The sequence below is a fragment of the Alosa alosa genome, chromosome 18 (assembly GCF_017589495.1).
Source record: "Alosa alosa isolate M-15738 ecotype Scorff River chromosome 18, AALO_Geno_1.1, whole genome shotgun sequence".
Lineage (NCBI taxonomy): Eukaryota > Metazoa > Chordata > Actinopteri > Clupeiformes > Clupeidae > Alosa > Alosa alosa.
In genome coordinates, this window is record NC_063206.1 from 5,236,980 (window position 1) to 5,259,262 (window position 22,283).

At 46.7% G+C, this 22,283-nt stretch overlaps 10 non-coding genes across 10 annotated transcripts; 1 reads left to right on the forward strand and 9 right to left on the reverse strand.

Moving 5' to 3' along the window:
* Nucleotides 1–1,473: 1,473 nt before the first annotated feature.
* On the reverse strand, nucleotides 1,474–1,545 carry trnaq-uug. The gene has a single exon. It is a non-coding gene; the product is annotated as a tRNA-Gln (tRNA).
* Nucleotides 1,546–2,080: 535 nt separating this feature from the next.
* Nucleotides 2,081–2,152, reverse strand: trnaq-uug. Its single transcript has one exon. It is a non-coding gene; the product is annotated as a tRNA-Gln (tRNA).
* Nucleotides 2,153–3,717: 1,565 nt separating this feature from the next.
* Nucleotides 3,718–3,789, reverse strand: trnaq-uug. Its single transcript has one exon. It is a non-coding gene; the product is annotated as a tRNA-Gln (tRNA).
* A 1,436-nt stretch (nucleotides 3,790–5,225) lies between these two features.
* trnaq-uug lies at nucleotides 5,226–5,297 on the reverse strand. Its single transcript has one exon. It is a non-coding gene; the product is annotated as a tRNA-Gln (tRNA).
* Nucleotides 5,298–6,276: 979 nt separating this feature from the next.
* Nucleotides 6,277–6,348, reverse strand: trnaq-uug. The gene has a single exon. It is a non-coding gene; the product is annotated as a tRNA-Gln (tRNA).
* Nucleotides 6,349–6,701: 353 nt separating this feature from the next.
* Nucleotides 6,702–6,773, reverse strand: trnaq-uug. The gene has a single exon. It is a non-coding gene; the product is annotated as a tRNA-Gln (tRNA).
* A 1,118-nt stretch (nucleotides 6,774–7,891) lies between these two features.
* trnaq-uug lies at nucleotides 7,892–7,963 on the reverse strand. The gene has a single exon. It is a non-coding gene; the product is annotated as a tRNA-Gln (tRNA).
* A 603-nt stretch (nucleotides 7,964–8,566) lies between these two features.
* Nucleotides 8,567–8,638, forward strand: trnad-guc. Its single transcript has one exon. It is a non-coding gene; the product is annotated as a tRNA-Asp (tRNA).
* A 321-nt stretch (nucleotides 8,639–8,959) lies between these two features.
* trnaq-uug lies at nucleotides 8,960–9,031 on the reverse strand. The gene has a single exon. It is a non-coding gene; the product is annotated as a tRNA-Gln (tRNA).
* A 354-nt stretch (nucleotides 9,032–9,385) lies between these two features.
* Nucleotides 9,386–9,457, reverse strand: trnaq-uug. The gene has a single exon. It is a non-coding gene; the product is annotated as a tRNA-Gln (tRNA).
* Nucleotides 9,458–22,283: the final 12,826 nt, after the last annotated feature.

Sequence of the window (22,283 nt, forward strand, 5' to 3'; positions counted from 1 at the left end):
GAGGAGATCGTAGCCTTTGCGGCCCGGCAAGAAGTGCATGAGTTCCACGAGATTTGAACTCGGATCGCTGGATTCAAAGTCAGGTACTAACCATTGCACCATGGGACCACTGGCTTCTTGGCTCAGCAGGAGTTGGAAGTGAGGCCCGACACTCCAAGGATCAGGCAGCTGACGGGTGGCTTGCATACATCGCACTTAAGCTCAAGCTCCGGCAAGTCTTTGATGGGGACAGAATCGTCCTTGTTAGTGCTAGTGGTCCAGTATCACTGCCTGTCACGCGGAGACGGGGTTCAATTCCCGGCAGGGAGGCAATGATTGACTTTTGTGCTCCATCGTTCTTGCGTCAGCGACTAAGTATCTAAGAAAGGACTGCTGCATTGGCGGGAATCAAACCCAGGCTTACCGTGTGGTGAAATTCTTCACTGAACCACCAATGCCTTGACCATAGAAATCTAGTGTTGAAAATGGCCGCTAACCCGTCAACGAGACATAAAGACAAGCCCTGGTGCCAAGGGTGCCGGCCAGAGCTAGAGAATCACAGGAGGCTTGCAGAACCAGAGCATGGGGGTCATTAGCCTTGGCGGCAAGAAGTGCCTAAAGGTTCCACGAGATTTGAACTCGGATAAGCGATTCAAAATTCAGAGTGCTAACCATTACATATGGAACCACAGCTGGGTTCCAGCAGGAGTTGGAAGTGAGGTCGCGTCTCCAAGGGATCCCGAGGCAACGCATCCCGGTAACGATTGACTTTTGCTACATCGCTCTGGCATCAACGCATCAGGAAGAATGGCCAAGAAAAGTGACTGCTGCATTGGCCGGAATCAACCCGGCTTACCGTGGTGGCAGGCGAATTTTAACACTGAACCACCAATTATGCTACGGCCATAGAAATCTGGCTATCAAAAATACCACGCTTAGCCGCCAGCAGAAGCTGCAAAGACAAGCCCTGGGCCCCAAAAAGGGCAACCCACGGGCCAGAGAAGACGGAAGCACCCAGGCTCACAGCATTTTAGGAGATCAGAGTCCTTGCCGGGCGGCAAGAAAAGTGCTAAGGTTCCACCGGTGACGGAACCGGATCGCTGATTCAAAGTCGAGAGCTAACCATTACACCATGGAACCACTGGCTTTTGGCTCCAGCAGGAGTTGGAAGTGAGGCTGCCTCCAAGGGATCCCCGAGGGCAACTGACTCGGTGGCTTACACGGCTAAGAAAAGGGACTGCTGCATTGGCCGAATCAAACCCGGGCTTACCGCGGTGGCAGGCGAGAATTCTTCCACTGAACCACCAATGCTGCTTTCATTGTTAAAAAAACTGGTCGAAAAATGGCACGCTAGCCGTCAGCAGAAGCATAAAGACAAACCCTAGGCCTTAAAAGGGTGCACCAGAAAGGCCAGAGAAGACTACGGAAGCACCCAGGCTCACTGCATGTGAGGGAGATCGTGGCAGCCTTGCCCGGGTGGCAAGAAAGTGAACAAGGTTCCACCAAGATTTGAACTCGGATCACTGGATTCAAAGTCCAGAGTGCTAACCATTACACCATGGAACCACTGGCTTCTGTGCTCCAGCAGGAGTTGGAAGTGAGGCCGCGCCTCAAAAGGGATCCCGAGGGCAACTGACTTGGTGGCTTACACCATCGCGACGCAAAGCTCAAGCCCTCGACAAGTCTTTGATGGGGACAGAATCGCCCTTGTTAGTATAGTGGTCAGTATCCCTGCCTGTCACGCAGGAGTCCTGGGTTCAATTCCGACGGGGAGGCAATGATTGACTTTTTGTGGTCCATCGTTCTTAGCGCCAAACGACTAGAAGAATGGCTAAGAAAAGGACTGCTGCATTGGCCCGAATCAAACCCAGGCTTACCGCGGTGGGTAGGCAAGAATTTTCCACTGAACCACCAATGCTGCTACGCCATAGAAATCTGGTCGAAAAATGGCACGCCAGCCGGGCCAGCAGAAGCATAAAGACAAGCCCTGGGCCTTAAAAAGGGTGCACGACGAAGGCCAGAGAAGAATACCGGAAGCACCCAGGCTCACAGCATGTGAGGGAGATCGTGAGCCCTTGCCCGGGTGGCAAGAAAGTGAACAAGGTTCCACCAAGATTTGAACTCGGATCACTGGATTCAAAGTCCAGAGTGCTAACCATTACACCATGGAACCACTGGCTTCTGGGTTCCAGCAGGAGTTGGAAGTGAGGCCGCGGCCTCCAAGGGATCCCGAGGGCAACTGACTCGGTGGCCTACAATCACCACGCAACGCTCCCCCCGCAAGTCCTTTGATGGGGACAGAATCGCCCCCCTCAGAGTCCCCGCCCGTCACCGAGGGGTTCAATTTCCGACGGGAGGCAATGATTGACTTTTTGCTACATCGTTCTTGGCATAAACGACTAGAAGAATGGCCAAGAAAAGGGACTGCTGCATTGGGTCCGAATCAAACCGGGCTTACCGCGGTGGCAGGCGAGAATTCTAACACTGAACCACCAATTATGCTACGCCATTGAAATCTGCTCGAAAAATGCACGCAGCCGCCAGCAGAAGCATAAAGACAAGCCCTGGGCCTTAAAAAGGGTGCAAATGGCGGCGCCAGAGAAGAATACCGAAGCACCCAGGCTCACAGCATGCGAGGGAGATCGTAGCCTTTGCCGGCAAGAAAGTGCGAAGGTTCCACCGAGATTTGAACTCGATCGCTGATTCAAAGTCCAGAGTGCTAACCATTACACCATGGAACCACTGGCTTCTTGGCTCCAGCAGGAGTTGGAAGTGAGGCCGTGCCTCAAAAGGGATCCCCGAGGGCAACTGACTTGGTGGCTTACACCATCGCCGCATAAAGCTCAAGCCCGCAAGTCTTTGATGGGGACAGAATCGCCCTTGTTAGTATAGTGGTCAGTATCACTGCCTGTCACGCAGGAGACCGGGTTCAATTCCCGGCGGGAGGCAATGATTGACTTTTTGTGCTCCATCGCTTTTGGCGCCAACGACTCAGAAGAATGTCTAAGAAAAGGGACTGCTGCATTGGCCGAATCAAACCCAGGCTTACCGTGGTGGCAGGCAAGAATTCTTCCACTGAACCACCAAATGCTGCTACGGCCATAGAAATCTGGTCGAAAATGGCACGCTAGCCGTCAGCAGAAGCATAAAGACAAGCCCTGGGCCTTAAAAGGGTGCACCACGAAGGCCAGAGAAGAATAATGGAAGCACCAAGGCTCCAGAGCATGCGAGGGAGATCGTGAGCCTTGCCCGGGCGGCAAGAAAGTGCACAAGGTTCCACCGAGATTTGAACTCGATCGCTGATTCAAAGTCCAGAGTGCTAACCATTACACCATGGAACCACTGGCTTCTGGGTTCCAGCAGGAGTTGGAAGTGAGGCCGCGTGCCTCCAAGGGATCCCGAGGGGCAACGATCCCGAGGTAACGCATTGACTTTTTTTATTACATCGTTCTTGGCATCAACCACTAGAAGAATGGCCAAGAAAAGTGACTGCTGCATTGGCCGAATCAAACCCGGCTTACCGTGGTGGCAGGCGAGAATTCTAACACTGAACAGCCAATTATGCTACGCCATAGAAATCTGGTCAAAAATACCACGCCAGCCGCCAGCAGAAGCTGCAGACAAGCCCTGGGCCTCAAAAGGGTGCAACCATGAAGGCCAGAGAAGAATACGGGAAGCACCCAGGCTCACAGCATGCGAGGGAGATCGTAGCCTTTGCCGGCGGCAAGAAAGTGCGCAAGGTTCCACCGAGATTTGAACTCGGATCGCTGGATTCAAAGTCCAGAGTGCTAACCATTACACCATGGAACCACTGGCTTCTTGGCTCCAGCAGGAGTTGGAAGTGAGGCCGTGCCTCAAAGGGATCCCGAGGGGCAACTGACTCGGGTGGCTTACAATGGCCAAGAAAAGGGACTGCTGCATTGGCCGGAATCAAACCCGGCTTACCGCGGTGGCAGGCGAGAATTCTACCACTGAACCACCAATGCTGCTACGCCATAAAAAAACTGGTCGAAAACGCCCACGCCAGCCTTCAGCAGAAGCATAAAGACAAGCCCTAGGCCTTAAAAAGGGTGCACCACAAAGGAAAGAGAAGACTACGGGAAGCACCCAGGCTCACTGCATGTGAGGGAGATCGTGAAGTGAACAAGGTTCCACGCCCGGATGGCAAGAAAGTGAAGTGCTAACCATTCCACCGGAACCACTGATTTGAACTCCAGCAGGATAACTGGATTCAAAGTCCAGAGGGCAACCATTACACCATCGGAACCACCCCGCTTCCTTTTGATGGGGACAGCAGGAGTTGGAAGTGAGGGTCAGTATCCCCGCCTCCCAAGGGATCCCGGCCAGGGGAGGCAACTTGACTTTTTGGTGGCTTACAAGGAAGGCCAAGAAAAGGGACTGCTGCATTGGCCGGGAATCAAACCCGGCTTACCGTGGTGGCAGGCGAGAATTCTACCACTGAACCACCAATGCTGCTACGCCATAAAAAAAACATGCTCGAAAACGCCACGCCAGCCCCTCAGCAGAAGCATAAAAGACAAGCCCTGGGCCTTAAAAGGGTGCACCACGAAGGACAGAGAAGACTACGGAAGCACCCAGGCTCACTGCATGTGAGGGAGATCGTAGCCTGCCCGGTGGCAAGAAAGTGAACAAGGTTCCACCAAGATTTGAACTGGATCACTGATTCAAAGTCCAGAGTGCTAACCATTACACCATGGAACCACTGGCTTCTGTGCTCCAGCAGGAGTTGGAAGAGGCCGCGCCTCCAAGGGATCCCGAGGGCAACTGACTCGGTGGCTTACACCATCGCGACGCAAGGCTCAAGCCCCGCAAGTCCTTGATGGGGACAGAATCGCCTCGTTAGTATAGTGGTCAGTATCCCCGCCTGTCACGCTGAGTCCTGGGTTCAATTTCGACGGGAGGCAATGATTGACTTTTTGTGCTCCATCGCTCTTGGCATAAACGACTAGAAGAATGGCCAAGAAAAAGGGACTGCTGCATTGGCCCGAATCAAACATGGGCTTACCGCGGTGGCAGGCGAGAATTCTTCCACTGAACCACCAATGCTGCTACGGCCATTGAAATCTGCTCGAAAATGGCACGCTAGCCGTCAGCAGAAGCATAAAGACAAGCCCTGGGCCTTAAAAGGGTGCACGACGAAGGCCAGAGAAGAATAATGGAAGCACCCAGGCTCACAGCATGCGAGGGAGATCGTAGGCCTTTGCCGGGCGGCAAGAAAGTGCATAAGGTTCCACCGAGATTTGAACTCGGATCGCTGGATTCAAAGTCCAGAGTGCTAACCATTACACCATGGAAACACTGACTTCTTGGCTCCAGCAGGAGTTGGAAGTGAGGCCGTGCCTCCAAGGGATCCCGAGGGCAACTGACTTGGGTGGCTTACACCATCGCACGCAAAGCTCAAGCTCCGGCAAGTCTTTGATGGGGACAGAATCGCCCTTGTTAGTATAGTGGTCAGTATCACTGCCTGTCACGCGGAGACCGGGTTCACCTTCCACGGGAGGCAATGATTGACTTTTGTGCTCCATCGTTCTTGGCGTCAACGACTAGAAGAATGTCTAAGAAAAGGGACTGCTGCATTGGCCGGGAATCAAACCCAGGCTTACCGTGTGGCAGGCAAGAATTCTTCCACTGAACCACCAATGCTGCTACGCCATAGAAATCTGGTCGAAAAATGGCACGCTTAGCCGTCAGCAGAAGCATAAAGACAAGCCCTGGGCCTTAAAAGGGTGCACGAAGGCCTAGAGAAGAATACGGAAGCACCAAGGCCAGAGCACGCGAGGGAGATCGAGCCTTGCCCGGCGGCAAGAAAGTGCACAAGGTTCCACCGAGATTTGAACCGGATCGCTGATTCAAAGTCCAGAGTGCTAACCATTACACCATGGAACCACTGGCTTCTGGGTTCCAGCAGGAGTTGGAAGTGAGGCCGCCTCCAAGGGATCCCGAGGGCAACGATCCCGAGGTAACGATTGACTTTTTTTGCTACATCGTTCTGGGCATCAACGACTAGAAGAATGGCCAAGAAAAGTGACTGCTGCATTGGCGGGAATCAAACCCGGCTTACCGCGGTGGCAGGCGAGAATTCTAACACTGAACCACCAATTATGCTACGCCATAGAAATCTGGTCAAAAATACCACGCTAGCCGCCAGCAGAAGCGTGAAAGACAAGCCCTGGGCCTCAAAAGGGTGCACCACGGAAGGCCAGAGAAGAATACGGAAGCACCCAGGCTCACAGCATGAGGGAGATCGTAGCCTTTGCCGGGCGCAAGAAAGTGCTAAGGTTCCACCGAGATTTGAACTCGGATCGCTGGATTCAAAGTCCAGAGTGCTAACCATTACACCATGGAACCACTGGCTTTTGGCTCCAGCAGGAGTTGGAAGTGAGGCCGCGCCTCCAAGGGATCCCAGGGCAACTGACTCGGTGGCTTTACAATGGCCAAGAAAAAGGGACTGCTGCATTGGCCGGGAATCAAACCCGGGCTTACCGTGTGGCAGGCGAGAATTCTACCACTGAACCACCAATGCTGCTACGGCCATAAAAAAACTGGTCGAAAACGCCACGCTAGCCTTCAGCAGAAGCATAAAGACAAACCCTAGGCCTTAAAAGGGTGCACCACAAAGGAAAGAGAAGACTACGGGAAGCACCCAGGCTCACTGCATGTGAGGGAGATCGTAGCCTTGCCCGGTGGCAAGAAAGTGAACAAGGTTCCACCAAGATTTGAACTCGGATCACTGGATTCAAAGTCCAGAGTGCTAACCATTACACCATGGAACCACTGGCTTCTGTGCTCCAGCAGGAGTTGGAAGTGAGGCCGTGCCTCCAAGGGATCCCGAGGGCAACTGACTCGGGTGGCTCACACCATCGCACGCAAGGCTCAAGCCCCGGCAAGTCCTTGATGGGGACAGAATCGTCCTCGTTAGTATAGTGGTCAGTATCCCCGCCTGTAACGCGGGAGTCCTGGGTTCAATTTCCCGACGGGGAGGCAATGATTGACTTTTTGTGCTCCATCGTTCTTGGCATAAACGACTAGAAGAATGGGCAAGAAAAGGGACTGCTGCATTGGCCCGAATCAAACATGGGCTTACCGTGGTGGCAGGCGAGAATTCTTCCACTGAACCACCAATGCTGCTACGGCCATTGAAATCTGCTCGAAAAATGGCACGCTAGCCGTCAGCAGAAGCATAAAGACAAGCCCTGGGCCTTAAAAAAGGGTGCACGACGGGCGGCCAGAGAAGAATACGGAAGCACCCAGGCTCACAGCATGCGAGGGAGATCGTGAGCCTTTGCCGGCAAGAAAGTGCGCAAGGTTCCACCGAGATTTGAACTGATCGCTGATTCAAAGTCCAGAGTGCTAACCATTACACCATGGAACCACTGGCTTCTTGGCTCCAGCAGGAGTTGAAGTGAGGCCGCCTCCAAGGGATCCCGAGGGCAACTGACTTTGGTGGTTTACACCATCGCACACGCAGCTCAAGCCCGCAAGTCTTTGATGGGGACAGAATCGCCCTGTTAGTATAGTGGTCAGTATCACTGCCTGTCACGCAGGAGACCGGGTTCACTCCCACGGGAGGCAATGATTGACTTTTGTGCTCCATCGTTCTTGGCGCCAACGACTAGAAGAATGTCTAAGAAAAGGGACGCTGCATTGGCCGAAATCAAACCCAGGCTTACCGTGTGGCAGGCAAGAATTCTTCCACTGAACCACCAATGCTGCTACGGCCATAGAAATCTGGTCGAAAAAATGGCACGCCAGCCGCCAGCAGAAGCATAAAGACAAGCCCTCCTGGGCCTTAAAAGGGTGCACGACGGCGGCCAGAGAAGAATACGGAAGCACCAAGGCTCAGAGCATGCGAGGGAGATCGTAGCCTTGCCCGGCGGCAAGAAAGTGCACAAGGTTCCACCGAGATTTGAACTCGGATCGCTGGATTCAAAGTCCAGAGTGCTAACCATTACACCATGGAACCACTGGCTTCTGGGTTCCAGCAGGAGTTGGAAGTGAGGCCGCGCCTCCAAGGGATCCCGAGGGGCAACGCATCCCGGTGGTAACGATTGACTTTTTGCTACATCGCTCTTGGCATCAACGACTAGAAGAATGGCCAAGAAAAGTGACTGCTGCATTGGCCGGAATCAAACCCGGCTTACCGCGGTGGCAGGCGAGAATTCTAACACTGAACCACCAAATTATGCTACGCCATAGAAATCTGGTCAAAAATACCACGCCAACCGGCCAGCAGAAGCTGCAAAGACAAGCCCCTGGGCCTCAAAAGGGTGCACCAATGGCCAGAGAAGAATACGAAAAGCACCCAGGCTCACAGCATGCAGGGAGATCGTGAGTTTTGCCGGGCGCAAGAAAGTGCGCGAAGGTTCCACCGAGATTTGAACTCGGATCGCTGATTCAAAGTCCAGAGTGCTAACCATTACACCATGGAACCACTGGCTTTTTGGCTCCAGCAGGAGTTGGAAGTGAGGCCGCGTTTCAAGGGATCCCGAGGGCAACTGACTTGGTGGCTTACACCATCGCGACGCAAAGCTCAAGCTCCGGCAAGTCTTTGATGGGGACAGAATAGTCCTCGTTAGTATAGTGGTCAGTATCCCTGCCTGTCACGCAGGAGACCGGGGTTCAATTCCCCGACGGGGAGGCAATGATTGACTTTTTTTGCTACATCGTTCTTGGCATCAACGACTAGAAGAATGGCCAAGAAAAGGGACTGCTGCATTGGCCGGGAATCAAACCCGGGCTTACCGTGTGGCAGGCAAGAATTCTAACACTGAACCACCAATTATGCTACGGCCTTAGAAATCTGGTCAAAAATACCACGCTAGCCGTCAGCAGAAGCGTATAGACAAGCCCTGGGCCTCAAAAGGGTGCACCACGAAGTCCAGAGAAGAATACGGGAAGGACCCAGGCTCACAACCTGGGAGGGAGATCGTAGCCTTACCCGGTGGCAAGAATGTTCGCGAGGTTCAACCGAGATTTGAACTCGGATCGCTGGATTCAAAGTCCAGAGTGCTAACCATTACACCATGGAACCACTGGCTCCTGGCCTCCAGCAGGAGTTGGAAGTGAGGCCGTGCCTCCAAGGGATCCCGAGGGCAACTGACTCGGGTGGCTTACAATGGCCAAGAAAAGGGACTGCTGCATTGGCCGGGAATCAAACCCGGGCTTACCGTGTGGCAGGAGAGAATTCTACCACTGAACCACCAATGCTGCTACGGCCATAAAAAAACTGGTCGAAAACGCCACGCTAGCCCTCAGCAGAAGCATAAAGACAAGCCCTAGGCCTTAAAAGGGTGCACCACAAAGGACAGAGAAGACTACGGGAAGCACCCAGGCTCACTGCATGTGAGGGAGATCGTAGCCTTGCCCGGTGGCAAGAAAGTGAACAAGGTTCCACCGAGATTTGAACTCGGATCACTGGATTCAAAGTCCAGAGTGCTAACCATTACACCATGGAACCACTGGCTTCTGTGCTCCAGCAGGAGTTGGAAGTGAGGCCGTGCCTCTAAGGGATCCCGAGGGCAACTGACTCGGGTGGCTTACACCATCGCACGCAAGGCTCAAGCCCCGGCAAGTCCTTGATGGGGACAGAATCGTCCTCGTTAGTATAGTGGTCAGTATCCCCCGCCTGTCACGCGGGAGTCCTGGGTTCAATTCCCCGACGGGGAGGCAATGATTGACTTTTTGTGCTCCATCGTTCTTGGCGTCAACGACTAGAAGAATGTCCAAGAAAAGGGACTGCTGCATTGGCCGGGAATCAAACCCGGGCTTACCGTGTGGCAGGCAAGAATTCTTCCACTGAACCACCAATGCTGCTACGGCCATAGAAATCTGGTCGAAAATGGCACGCTTGCTGTCAGCAGAAGCATATAGACAAGCCCTGGGCCTCAAAAGGGTGCACCACGAAGTCCAGAGAAGAATACAGGAAGGACCCAGGCTCACAACCTGGGAGGGAGATCGTAGCCTTGCCCGGTGGCAAGAAAGTTCGCGAGGTTCAACCGAGATTTGAACTCGAATCGCTGGATTCAAAGTCCAGAGTGCTAACCATTACAACATGGAACCACTGGCTTCTGGGCTCCAGCAGGAGTTGGAAGTGAGGCCGTGCCTCCAAGGGATCCAGAGGGAAACGATCCCGAGGTAACGATTGACTTTTTTTGCTCCATCGTTCTTGGCATCAACGACTAGAAGAATGGCCAAGAAAAGGGACTGCTGCATTGGCCGGGAATCAAACCCGGGCATACCGTGTGGCAGGCAAGAATTCTACCACTGAACCACCAATGCTGCTACAGCCATAAAAAAACTGGTCGAAAACGCCACGCTATCCCTCAGCAGAAGCATAAAGACAAGCCCTAGGCCTTAAAAGGGTATAGTGGTCAGTATCCCCGCCTGTCACGCGGGTGCCCGGGGTTCAATTCCCCGAAGGAAGCTTGAAAAAGAGGGGAAAGTGCGTAAAAGTCATGCCCAGAAAGGTGGCTTAAAGCTGGGCTTGAAAATGAAAGGAGAGTCCTTGAAAAAGAGGGGAAAGTGCTTAAAAGTCATGCCCAGAAAGGTGCCTTTAAGCTGGGCTTGAACTTTTGGGGAGAGTCCTTAAAAAGAGGGGAAAGTGCGTAAAAGTCATGCCCAGAAAGGTGGCTCAAAGCTAGGCTTGAAAATGAAAGGAGAGTCCTTGAAAAAGAGGGGAAAGTGCTTAAAACTCATGCCCAGAAAGGTGCCTTTAAGCTGGGCTTGAACTTTTTGGGAGAGTCCTTGAAAAAGAGGGGAAAGTGCTTAAAACTCATGCCCAGAAAGGTGCCTTTAAGCTGGGCTTGAACTTTTGGGGAGAGTCCTTGAAAAAGAGGGGAAAGTGCGTAAAAGTCATGCCCAGAAAGGTGGCTCAAAGCTGGGCTTGATAATGAAAGGAGAGTCCTTGAAAAAGAGGGGAAGGTGCTTAAAACTCATGCCCAGAAAGGTGCCTTTAAGGATACTTTAAGAGCCTGAATAAGTTTCTTAATAACCGTAGCTTGGTTTTCTGTGCTTTGGCACTTCCTTGCAAAATGCCCACTCTCACCACATCGATAACAGAAGTGTTCCTCCGACACTTTGAATGATTGTTGTGGGAACCTCGCTACTGGTTTTGAGGTATTCACAGCTGAAACGGCAGATTGGTGCCTACCATTTTCGACCAGGTTCACCTACTTTATTTGTGACTTTCTTTTGCAAGCGCTTCATTTGTTTTTTCAAAGCTGCTACATCACTTTCCGAACTGCACTCACTGTACACTACATTTGGGGAAATGTTTTCACTGCTAACTGACGTGTCTGGTGCTGGCTTAGACACAACAGCAGCTACTAAGGCCTTAAGTCCTTTGATCTCAGACTTCAAGTTCTGAATATCAGTCTGTTTCACATCAGCATTCTGTCTAACATTTCCACTTTGCACGACAGGAGTAATCTTCTTTCGTGAGGCCTCAAATTCCTCTTCTGTACGTATCTCCTTCAACAGCTGGAGAAAGGTCGGGGGCTTTGCTTTCCTCTCTCTAAGACGAAGGTTAACTAACATCAGATCAGAGGCTATCGCACCACGTAACAACTGTTCAAGTCTTGCTTTATCTGCACACCCAAGGGGGAGACCATCTCTCTGCACAACCCTATTCAACGACTGTTCTAGACGTCTGAGGAAGTCAGACAGCTTCTCACCTGGTTGTTGCTGCAGTAAACGAAATACAAAAAACAACTCTTCTCCTGACTCTGCTGTCCCAAAAGCATGCTCAAGTGCCTCTAAGCAGTCTTCGGGGGTCACATCAGGATCACTGACTCGTGCTGCGTTTACAATGTCAAGTGCCGGGCCTCTAAGACTTTCCATCAGTCTCCGCCTCTTCTCTTTGCGAGAGCAGTCACACTCTTCCACCATGAGCTGTGCTTGACCCAACCAGTGGTCGAACTGCTCTTCTCCAGCTGGAGTGGGCAACAACCCAGATAAAGTTCGTAGGCGGCGATAGCTTCCATGCTCACTTGAGGACTTTGACGTCTTGCTAAGTAAATCACTCACAGCTCGCAGAATGGCCTCTGTTGACTTGGCAGCAGCCTCATCTCCAGGCGACAATGGGCGACGGCCTTCAACACGCTTACCTGGAGCTTGTTGCGTTCCGGACATCTGAACTTGTGTACTGGCTCGTTTAGCTTCATCTACTGTGATAACCTGCCAGGGCCCTCCACCCTCAATAGGAAACACATCAAAAGGAACCTTTTCTGCTCTAACAGCTTCTTTGCATTCACACAAGGCCAGGTATCAATTGAGCCGCATGTTGAAATTCCGGCCTCGCACACGCACACGCCCCAAACACTTCACCGTTTGCATTGTCTCTTCAATTGCACTTGTATCTACGTCTTCTTTAAGGAGCACCATGACCGCATGAGCCTCATCTAATGCCTCGCCACAGCACCATCACTTTAATTCTGACACTAACTCTGCCCTGCGTTCCATATTTTTGTAACAGTTATCACTATAACGTCAATCACATAAGCTAATATTCACTGGTAAAGCATACAAAAACAATAAACCCACACTAATATCCCAGCGGTGCCTCCAATTTATGTAGCGCCTCTTTAGCGTGTTTGGCTATAGTGAGAGGTGGCTATCCTGAATTCTTTAACTATCAATCAAATAAGTGGGGTTTCACTAATAAACTTATCAGTGTGTAATCAGTGTTTAACTTGTTTGTGTGTGTGATTACTTACTTAGTATATAAAATACTCTTTCCCTTTAAATCACTATTTAAGCCTTAATATGTACACTTTAACATACAATTAATTGTCTTGGACTTACCTTTATCCTTTAAACATATTCACTTTTTAACCAAAATTACTCTTTTTCTTAATTAACTTAAAATATCAAAATAGTCATTCACCACAACTGTTTTATAAAAAAGTATAAAAGATTTGGGCCCTTATGTTTTCAGAAAATAAAATAGCCGGCAATAACCTAGCCTAATTGTAAATACCCTTCAAATGTTCAAGTGATGCAGGCATGAATGCAGCTTGGGTGCGTTGTAGCCCTAAACAAAATGGCTGCTTCACCACGAAGGCAAAAACAAAATAAAATGGTACCTTTACTCAATGGGAATGTAGCCTCACACACGCAGGATCAAAGGCAACAGCAGCAGGAGATATGACGAGAAGATTCACAATGAAGATGAGACGGTTGAAGAGAAGATTCATGCAGCTGACGACCTCCCAAAGTCCACCACTCGGCAACGCTATCCGGCTCCGTCGGGTCTTTGGTTGTCGGTCTCGCAGTTTAACACAGGCTTTACTAGGTCACTGGTTGCTGGTTGCTAGCTTGTTGCTAGCTTGTTAGCAAAGTCCATGCAAAGCACTAGCCACTAAGTCAGCAGCTAACTTAAACTTCTTTCTGTCTTTGTGTGCTGAGTCGTCCACTCAACCGGACATAAATTATCACCATTTACGCATTGTATAAGAGTTCTGGTTGAACACTTACTAAACTGGTGCATTACATAAACAGTTTTCTATAAGCAAACACGCTTCTTGACACGTACTCTTTCGTGCTTTCTCCCAACTCCATTTCACGTTGTCTTCACATTTCTCTCCCGCATCACTTACTTCCTTGTCCTTTGAACTTGAATGTGATTGGCTCATTCACAAAACTTTCAGAAATAAAATAAATTCACAAAACATATGTGTAACTCTTTTTTCCTATTCTTACAGGCATTTTAAAAGCATTTTAACATATTAAACAACAAATATTTAAAGGTCCAGTATGTAGGAAATAATGGAAAATAAACTGTAACCATTCCAAAAATGATCACCATATGTTGTCAGAGAGTAAGGAAACACGATGAATTGAAGTAATGGCTTTTTTGACAACATTACTCTAACCCGTAAAACCCCGTAAAACCCATGAAAAAAAATGAGTTACGGGGCGGAATCTCTTGGAATTTTCGTTTATGTTTTGAACGATTAATTCTAGAATAGCGTATTAAAGGAATTATCCGGAGTAAAATGCACTTTAGATCGATTTACGGATGATTGGGGGTACATACGTTGAGTTGAAAAACTATGTTTTTTTTTTAAAAAAAAACGGCGACGAAATTGTGAATTTCCAGAGCGTGTCACAACACACTCAGCAATCGACTCCTACGGACTTTCCCCTGAAGATGGCAGCAAAGATGGCAACATTTCCGGAAAGGTACTGGCTTGATGAAATTCATTCTGGACTCTCTATCCGACCACATAAAGACCTTGGGATACTTCGGTTTGGCTTTAGGGACCCTCTACTCACTACCACGTAAGTGTTATGTTGTTTGGAACTGTAGAAGAGGTATAAAAATAGCATTTTGTAGCGGCGAAATTGATATGCCCTGCTCACTTCCAGGCTACGAGTTTTGACTGAAAACGGTACAATCGAACTTTCTCAAAACACATCCGAATGACATGATTTTGATGTCAACTCAACGTATGTACCCCCAATCATCCGTAAATCGATCTAAAGTGCATTTTACTCCGGATAATTCCTTTAATAATGGGCTAGCGCGTCCTCCTATTTGGGTTGCCAAATTAGCAAAGGCCAACTGTCAACAGCTGTCAGTTGTAGTCATGAACGCCTACGAGAGGCAGGCAAATTTCCAAAATTAAAACAAGAAACAAATTAAGTGGACATCGGAGGAGCTTCCTGAGATGGTGACGTCTTCGGCAAACGAAGAATATCAAGTCTGACGCAGAGCTGGCCATATTTCTCCACAACAGGTAGCCTAGGCTAAACTTCATCTGCATCGCTAACTTCAGCTAAATATGTTACGTTGGTTAGAGAGGTATTTTTTGTTTTCACTGTTTCCATAATGTGTAACTGGGTCATGGTTGGAGAAACCATGGAATTGGAGACCACGGTTGGAGAAAAGCAGCTGCAGGTCAACTACCGTTAGCTAAGTCTTCATTACATCTGGCAACCCAGAAGAGGCTCGCGTCTAGTAGTCTTGAGAACGTTCACCAGTGTTTTGATTTTGGCCTGCAGAACGTTCGGTAACAATCCTACAAATCGCACCTTTAACATTTTAAATGCTATTCTCAGTAAACATGAACATTACCCAATATGCATTTCTCTTATTGAGCAAACTCATAACGTCATTGCTGGTCAATGAATCTTAACTTTTAAAACTTCACATTCTATTTATTAAACTATGAAATTATGTATTCAAATCTTATATTAATGTATACATTTTCAACAGGGTTACAGTAAGATCAAACATGAATTTAACCGTTTAGAGAGGGAGGGGTGTGAATGTGGACACAATTTCAGTTGACCACATAGTTAGGTGGGACAGAAGATATTTTGGATCCGGCCATGCTTGCATGTATCATGGTGTTGGTGCACTTTGACATTTGTAAATGTTCGAGGGAGAGTGAAACGCAGTTTGCAGTAAAGCTACTATTTATTGGCTAAGCTTGTGCGCCCCCTCTGTCCTTGTGGTGCCCTACACACGGTGTGTGATACTCATGGTGGGAGCAGCGGCACTGTCAAGACATATTTCATACAAATAGCTTTACATCATGCAGCCAATATACAGTGTAGTTATTAGTCAGAAAATTACGATTTCCCAGTTTGGAGTGAATGGACACGGAATGTAAAAGACACAATGTCACTATTTTACCCATCAAGTAGGCCATCTTGCATCCCCAAGACACACTTTCAAACACAAGTGCCTTTTCAAGGGCCTTTTGTATACACTTTTCTTTCTATCAATTTGTGAAATAGACAACAAGGGACATGCTCTTACCCATGAGAATAACATTACATAATAATATGTAAATAAATACCGGTAATAAAATTTATTCTGGGCGTGCTTTGCCAACCCTATGTATTTTAAGTCTGTGTAGCATCAAAATGTTACATTATGTTTGCAATCCAAATGGATTACGTAACTGATTACAAAAGTTGTAATGTAGTCTGCACTCAGTAATGGATTACAATTGAAAGTTATCTGACCCAACACTGAGATTGTGTCTTTTACTCCTTAGCATTTGTGACCGGAAACTAGATGAACTGCATAGCTTTACAAAAAAAGTTATGAGCAAAAAATCATCAGTTGTATTCTCTTAAAAATTGAAAACACACTTTCTTGCACTGTGTGAACTTCCTTGTAGTTTTAGGTAGCCTATCTGTCTCAAATATCAGTCATAAAGATAGTTATCTAGACGGCTGATACCCCTCATGCCAGGAACACAATCAGGTTGTTACAGTAAGTCCGACTGGCCCAACAGCTATTTCATCCAAAAACACATACTAGCGCAATCAGCCTGTTTTCACAACCTATAAACCATGCAGCTAATAATGAAGTAGAATTGTTATTTAGACAGGGTGCAGTCAATACCTTACCATCTATTAATGTCACTGTGGTTCATTGAGATGTCTGTAATTTTTCCCTTGTTAAGAATAGGCATAGAGGCAATAGGAGTGGTTGCTTTTGTCGGTGCCCTTTGCTCTATGAACTTGCACAGGTAAACTTGCTTGTCTCTACTTTACAATTTCACACAAGGAGGGTTTCAAATCAGGGCTGACACTTCAGCAATAGCCATCACTGACTGTCAACATTTGAATCTTGTGATCTGAATTTGATACGAGTCACTACAGCCAGTGGAGCTTGATAAGCAGCAGGGTGACATGCCCTTTTTGGTTGGTTTAAAATCAGACACGCCACCACCTTGCAACCTTGTTGTTTAGTGCCAAATACCAATTGAGGTTTGACTCTGCACTGACTGTTTTCTTTTCAGCTGTCACCTCTTATGCCAGGAAGAGAATTGGATATTTGTGCATTTCCTTCGGGTAAAACATTTTTCTGATTACATCTACAGCACCTGACTGCATGTTTTAAATGGAATCTTCATCACTGTGGTTTCAAAACACTGAAGTTTATTAAGCATTTTATCACTCAGGCAACATAGACTTGGCACACAGTGGCATAATGATTCTCTTGATTTCAGCATTAATGTCACATTTTTACCACAGCGTAGGTCTACAGTTGACATACAGTATGTCTCAAAACGTGTCATGATATATACTTTTCAGACAGTTGACAGTTTGACAGTTGATATATACTTTTCAGACAGTTCAAAACAGTGACGTATCAGTCTAATGCAGGAATAGAACAAGTTCCACAAAGAAATGTTTACCTTAATAGATAGGACTCTTCAACTACTTAACTGGCCTGAACATCTCTGTTGCAGGGGCGGAGCTTGAGGGGGTGCGGCACGGGACGGGCCTCTCCCACGGCACAAGGCCGGAGGAGCTAAGATCATGCAAACGGTTTCTTTTCAATCATTTTCATCAGAGTGGGACGTATTAGGCTTATAGGTTGCCCCAGTCAGGACGAGTTATGACTCACGGTTGCTGAAAAGTTTTGAAATTTACTTTGATGATTTAGTAGGTGTAAAATATTGAATAAAATTGTCTGCTGTATGACTGGCTTTATTTTAACTCTCATATTGAACTTTACAACGTGCAAATTTACAAAATTGGATCAACGATATTGTCTCCTACAGGCGTCAATGAGAGAACACTTAGGCTACACTTACATGCTTTTGGTTTTGATTTTCTAATTGGAGTAAGTCTTTGTGACAACACGTCATGATACATTTGATAATGTTTGATCGTTGTTTTGGTATGAAGCATATTTTACGTAGCCTAATGAATGCGCTCTAGAAAGTGAAAGTAACCTAACCTAAGCCTATACGCTCTGTGTCTGAGCTGTGTGTGCACGTCCGCAATTGATTACGTTCCTCAAATGGAAAACACATCAATCCCATGGTATTTTTTGCCCTAAAATGCATGAAACAAGCAAGATTAAAATACCGCCGGTAGCCACGCTACATCTCCGTTTCATTTTTGCCTAGGCTACTACCCTACAATAAATGAATTGAACGAACTCAACTGACAACAGATATAGGCTACTGATTCGGTCATTGAGACTACAGAATACAGACTACAGAATACAGTACAACAAACGTTCTGTCTTTCTGAAGTTTATTTTTGTATTCCGGGGTAGACTACAGTAGCCTAATTGCCTAATGTCTTGACAATAGTTTTTCTATATTTGGGATATTTGCTCAGTAATAGTAGGCTACATTTTGTAACATTTATAGAGAAACCGAGGGGAAGTTAAATTAGAAATTAGAATCGTTGGAAATTGAAAACACATACAAAAAAAGATTCGGGGCGTTTAAAAAGAGATTCGGGCTTGAGCCCCCGAAGCCACCTTCTCGCTCCGCCAATGCAACCACCCAGCAGTAATTTCTGCATTCAGTGAGATTTGCACCGCCCTAATTTTATTTTTGACTCTTCCCGTCACCGTTGCAACCTCTGAGCGCTCATTCTCCAAGTTAAAGATCATTAAAAACCACTTGAGGAGCACAGTGGGACAGGAGAGACTGAGTGGACTTGCCATGTTGTCCATAGAGAATGAGAGAGCAAAGAAAATTGACATACACAGAGCATCGTGGACGAGTTTGCGGAGCGCAAGGCTCGTCGTATGCCCTTCAAATAGTGCTGCGTATTATTGTTGTTTTATTATTAGGGGTCATGTACTGTAGCCTAATGTTTTTGTTGTTGTTCTCTTGGTTACACTTCATGTACGTTCGATGGACTTCAAAATTACATACATAGTTGCTCTCCGTGGCGCTGACGCTTGTAAGGCCCGCTGTTGCGGGCATGTGTAGCCTATGTTGTAAAATGATGTTATGATGAGTTTAATAAAGGGCCCGGTCATGTGCCCCGCCCCCGGCCCGGCTCTGACTTGTTCCGCCACTGCTCTGTTGTATACTTATGTAACCTGAATTGTGTTAAATCAACCCGGACTCGAACCTGCAAGAATCTGTAAGATCTGTATCTGTAAGATACAGTAATATTTCTTACCCACGGTGAGGTACTGTTATAGTTCCAGTGTTTTGCTCATGTGAAGGCTTAGTGTTGAATCAAGACCAGCCCTTTTCTGCACTGTCTCCAGGTTTGTTCAATAAATAAGAGGTCTATATGGATCAATGAGAAAATCAATGAGAATGCCATACTGTATAGTACAAGATTTGAATGGTTCAGTCATACTGAGAACATGTTTGTCTTCCACTCTACAAAGTTAGGGCTGCCTATGAATAACACTTTTCATTATATTAATGCACAAACATCGCTTAGAAGACAATGTGATTTTCAGGTTGCAAGGTTGCAAGGTTTGAACAAAATCTGATTTGACACAGAACGACCCAAATATGGATTTTTAAGGTTTAAAGATGTCTCCAAACAGAGGCTGCTCATTTGTGAGGTACGTAAATATGGACTGAATGAGTGGATGAGGGACGAGTTGACAGCCTGTACACAGAAGTATGAAAAACTAGATTACTAGAATAACCTGTTCTGTGCTTTTGTGATCCAGATAGCCATTTGTTTGGCCAGTGTAAGGAGAGGGCTCTGATTGGTGAACAGTGGTAGTGCCTCCTCCAGCCTCTGCTCTTTAAAGTATCGCTGTGTTGCATAAGAGCAGACCTACCCCAAGAGGACAGAGGACCACAGCATCACCTGCAGCTTTCCCTAAAATTAGGTAAGGTAACTGCTCCTCGCTCCTCACAGAAACTCAACCTAGACAGACACATTAGAAGATAGCTTAGCCATTTATCTACAATACTGTGACCTTATTTTTTAATTATTACATTAATTAATACATACAGTAGCTATCACTGTGGTCTGTAAAAATATTCCATGTTAATTGCAGGTTTCCCTAAAATTAGGTAAGGTCACTGCTCAGATCAGATGTCAGATTTCATTTATTGGTTTGACAGGGCGGAAATATTAGACAAACATAGTGTTTTTACAGTCCTGAATTTAGTCAAACAATAAAGTAAAACTCAACTATAATTAAGGGCATTTATAAAACAAGATACATATATAAAAGAGAGTTCATGCTTTTTGGTTCTGCTCCTGGATGTAACCCGTTCCCTATGTCTTCTCAATGAGTAGACAGTTGTAGAAGTCCTAGTGAGAAACTAATGCATAGGGAGGATGTGGGCATGGGAGAGTAGTGCTCAACCACTTCCCCCGCCCACATTTTATCTACTGGTCGGGGATCAAACCGGCAACCCTTTGGTTTCAAGCCTGAAGCCCTAACCAGTTGGCCACGGCTGCCCCTAAACATCAGCCATTTATCCATTTTTGATAACAGTTTTATTTTTATTTCTCATTAGTTATCCTGTAAGCGTTAATCACTGTTTTTCCAAAATAGTTACTGTGATAGTTGCTTTGCCTACAGTAAGCTAACAGGCTAGCATATTGCTGAAAAATAATGGTTAACCTTATAGTAAAGTTATCAATCGCTCGGCTGCTTACTGTTGTCTCTGAATAAACCAACAATAAAAAGCTGATAGCCTACAAACCTTGAAAAGTTTGGCTGTATCCTATAATGTGCCTTTTTCCAACTCCAACTGGGCCCAGACCGGTTCTTTTTTCCCCATAGACAGTAAAAGACTATTTACCCATAGACATTTTATTTTCCCTGCCATTTAGAGTAGCCTACAAGAAAATTGTAACTCGCTGCGTCAACTTAGCACATTACCTCACGCTTAGTGTTTTGTAAGTTTCACGGTTTTCTTCCAATCTGTCTGCAGGTAAACATTACCATTAGTCATCAGACTGTTAACTGTGTGTTTTTTAAAACCTGGATACAACACTCTGAAAAAAATGAGGTACAGTTTTGACGGAATGATTTTGCCAAAATATATCACCGACACACCTCCCAATTACACAGGGTGTCACTATCACTCTGTCTCGTCATTCTCTCTAACGTCCTCTTTTTATCTCTCTCTCTCTCACACACTCACACACACACACCAGCTGCTTTTCATGAAAAAAGGCAGATTCTGTTTGTTTGATAAATATCTGCACATCCTAAGGTCACCACTTGGTAATATGTCCATAGTATATATGTTTGAGAGCAAGAGCAAGCAGTACACAAAAGAGACCATCAGTGAAAATGACATCACTCACCAGGGCCACTATGGTGAAGCAGAGACCAGAGAAGATGAGGTTATGGGTGCAGCAGGCGGAGGGGGCACTATGGTATTGAATGCTGAGCTGTAATCTATAAACAGCTTCCTCACATAGTTTCCCCTCCTCTTGTCCAGGTGAGCCAGTGTGGTGTGCAGAAGACTTGTAATAGCATCGTCCCTGCTTCTGCTAGCTCTACAGGCAAACTGGTAATAGCATCGTCCCTGCTTCTGCTAGCTCTATAATAATAATAATAATAATAATAATAATAATAATAATAATAATAAAGCTTTATTTGTATAGCACCTTTCATACACAGAATGCAGCTCAAAGTGCTTTACATTTGAAACATGTAACACAATAATAGTCAGTCAGTCATTATCAATCACTTTTCTTTGCTGTTTATGTTATACTCAGCAACATATCAAAAATATAGAAAATGGCGTCATAAGACTGGCAGCCTTAACCCTCTTACCCCCACAAGCACGCCATATGGCAACTGTGGCAAGGAAAAACTCCCATATTCCAGGAAGAAACCTTGAGCAGAACCTGACTTAATAGGGGAGCCCATCCAGCTTCTGGCTGGCTCGCCCTCAATAGTAGCAGATGTAGAATAATCTGAAAATGTAGTCTACAGGATAAGATGAGTTAACTAAAAGCTTTCCTGTACAGGTATGTTTTCAGATCTTTTTAAAAAATATTTACTGAACTTCGCCTGCTTGATGTACAGAGGCAGGGTGTTCCATAGTTTGGGGGCATAATGGATAAACGCAGCTTCTCCACTTTGTTTGTGGAGCACTTTGGATGCGATTAAAAGATTAGAATTGGATGATCTAAGTTTCCTTTGTGGTTGATAAGATATTAAAAGCTCAGAGATATATGAAGGTGCTATGCCATTCAGAGCTTTGTAAGTAATTAACATAACCTTAAAATCAATTCTATAGGAAATAGGGAGCCAGTGCAGTTCAGCCAACACAGGGGTGATGTGTTCTCTCTTCTTAGTCTTAGTTAAAAGTCTAGCCGCAGAGTTCTGTATGAGTGCCAATTTCTTTAGATGTTTTTGGGAAGACCAGTGAAAAGTGCATTGCAGTAGTCTAACCTGCTAGTGATAAAGGCGTGAATTAGCTTTTCTGCATCTTGTTGAGTTAAAAAGGGCCGCACTTTGGCAATGTTTCTCAAGTGGAAATAGGCTGTCTGAGTAACTTTACTGATATGGGGCTTAAAACTTAACTCTGCATCTAAGATGACACGAGGCTTGTTACTTTTGGTTT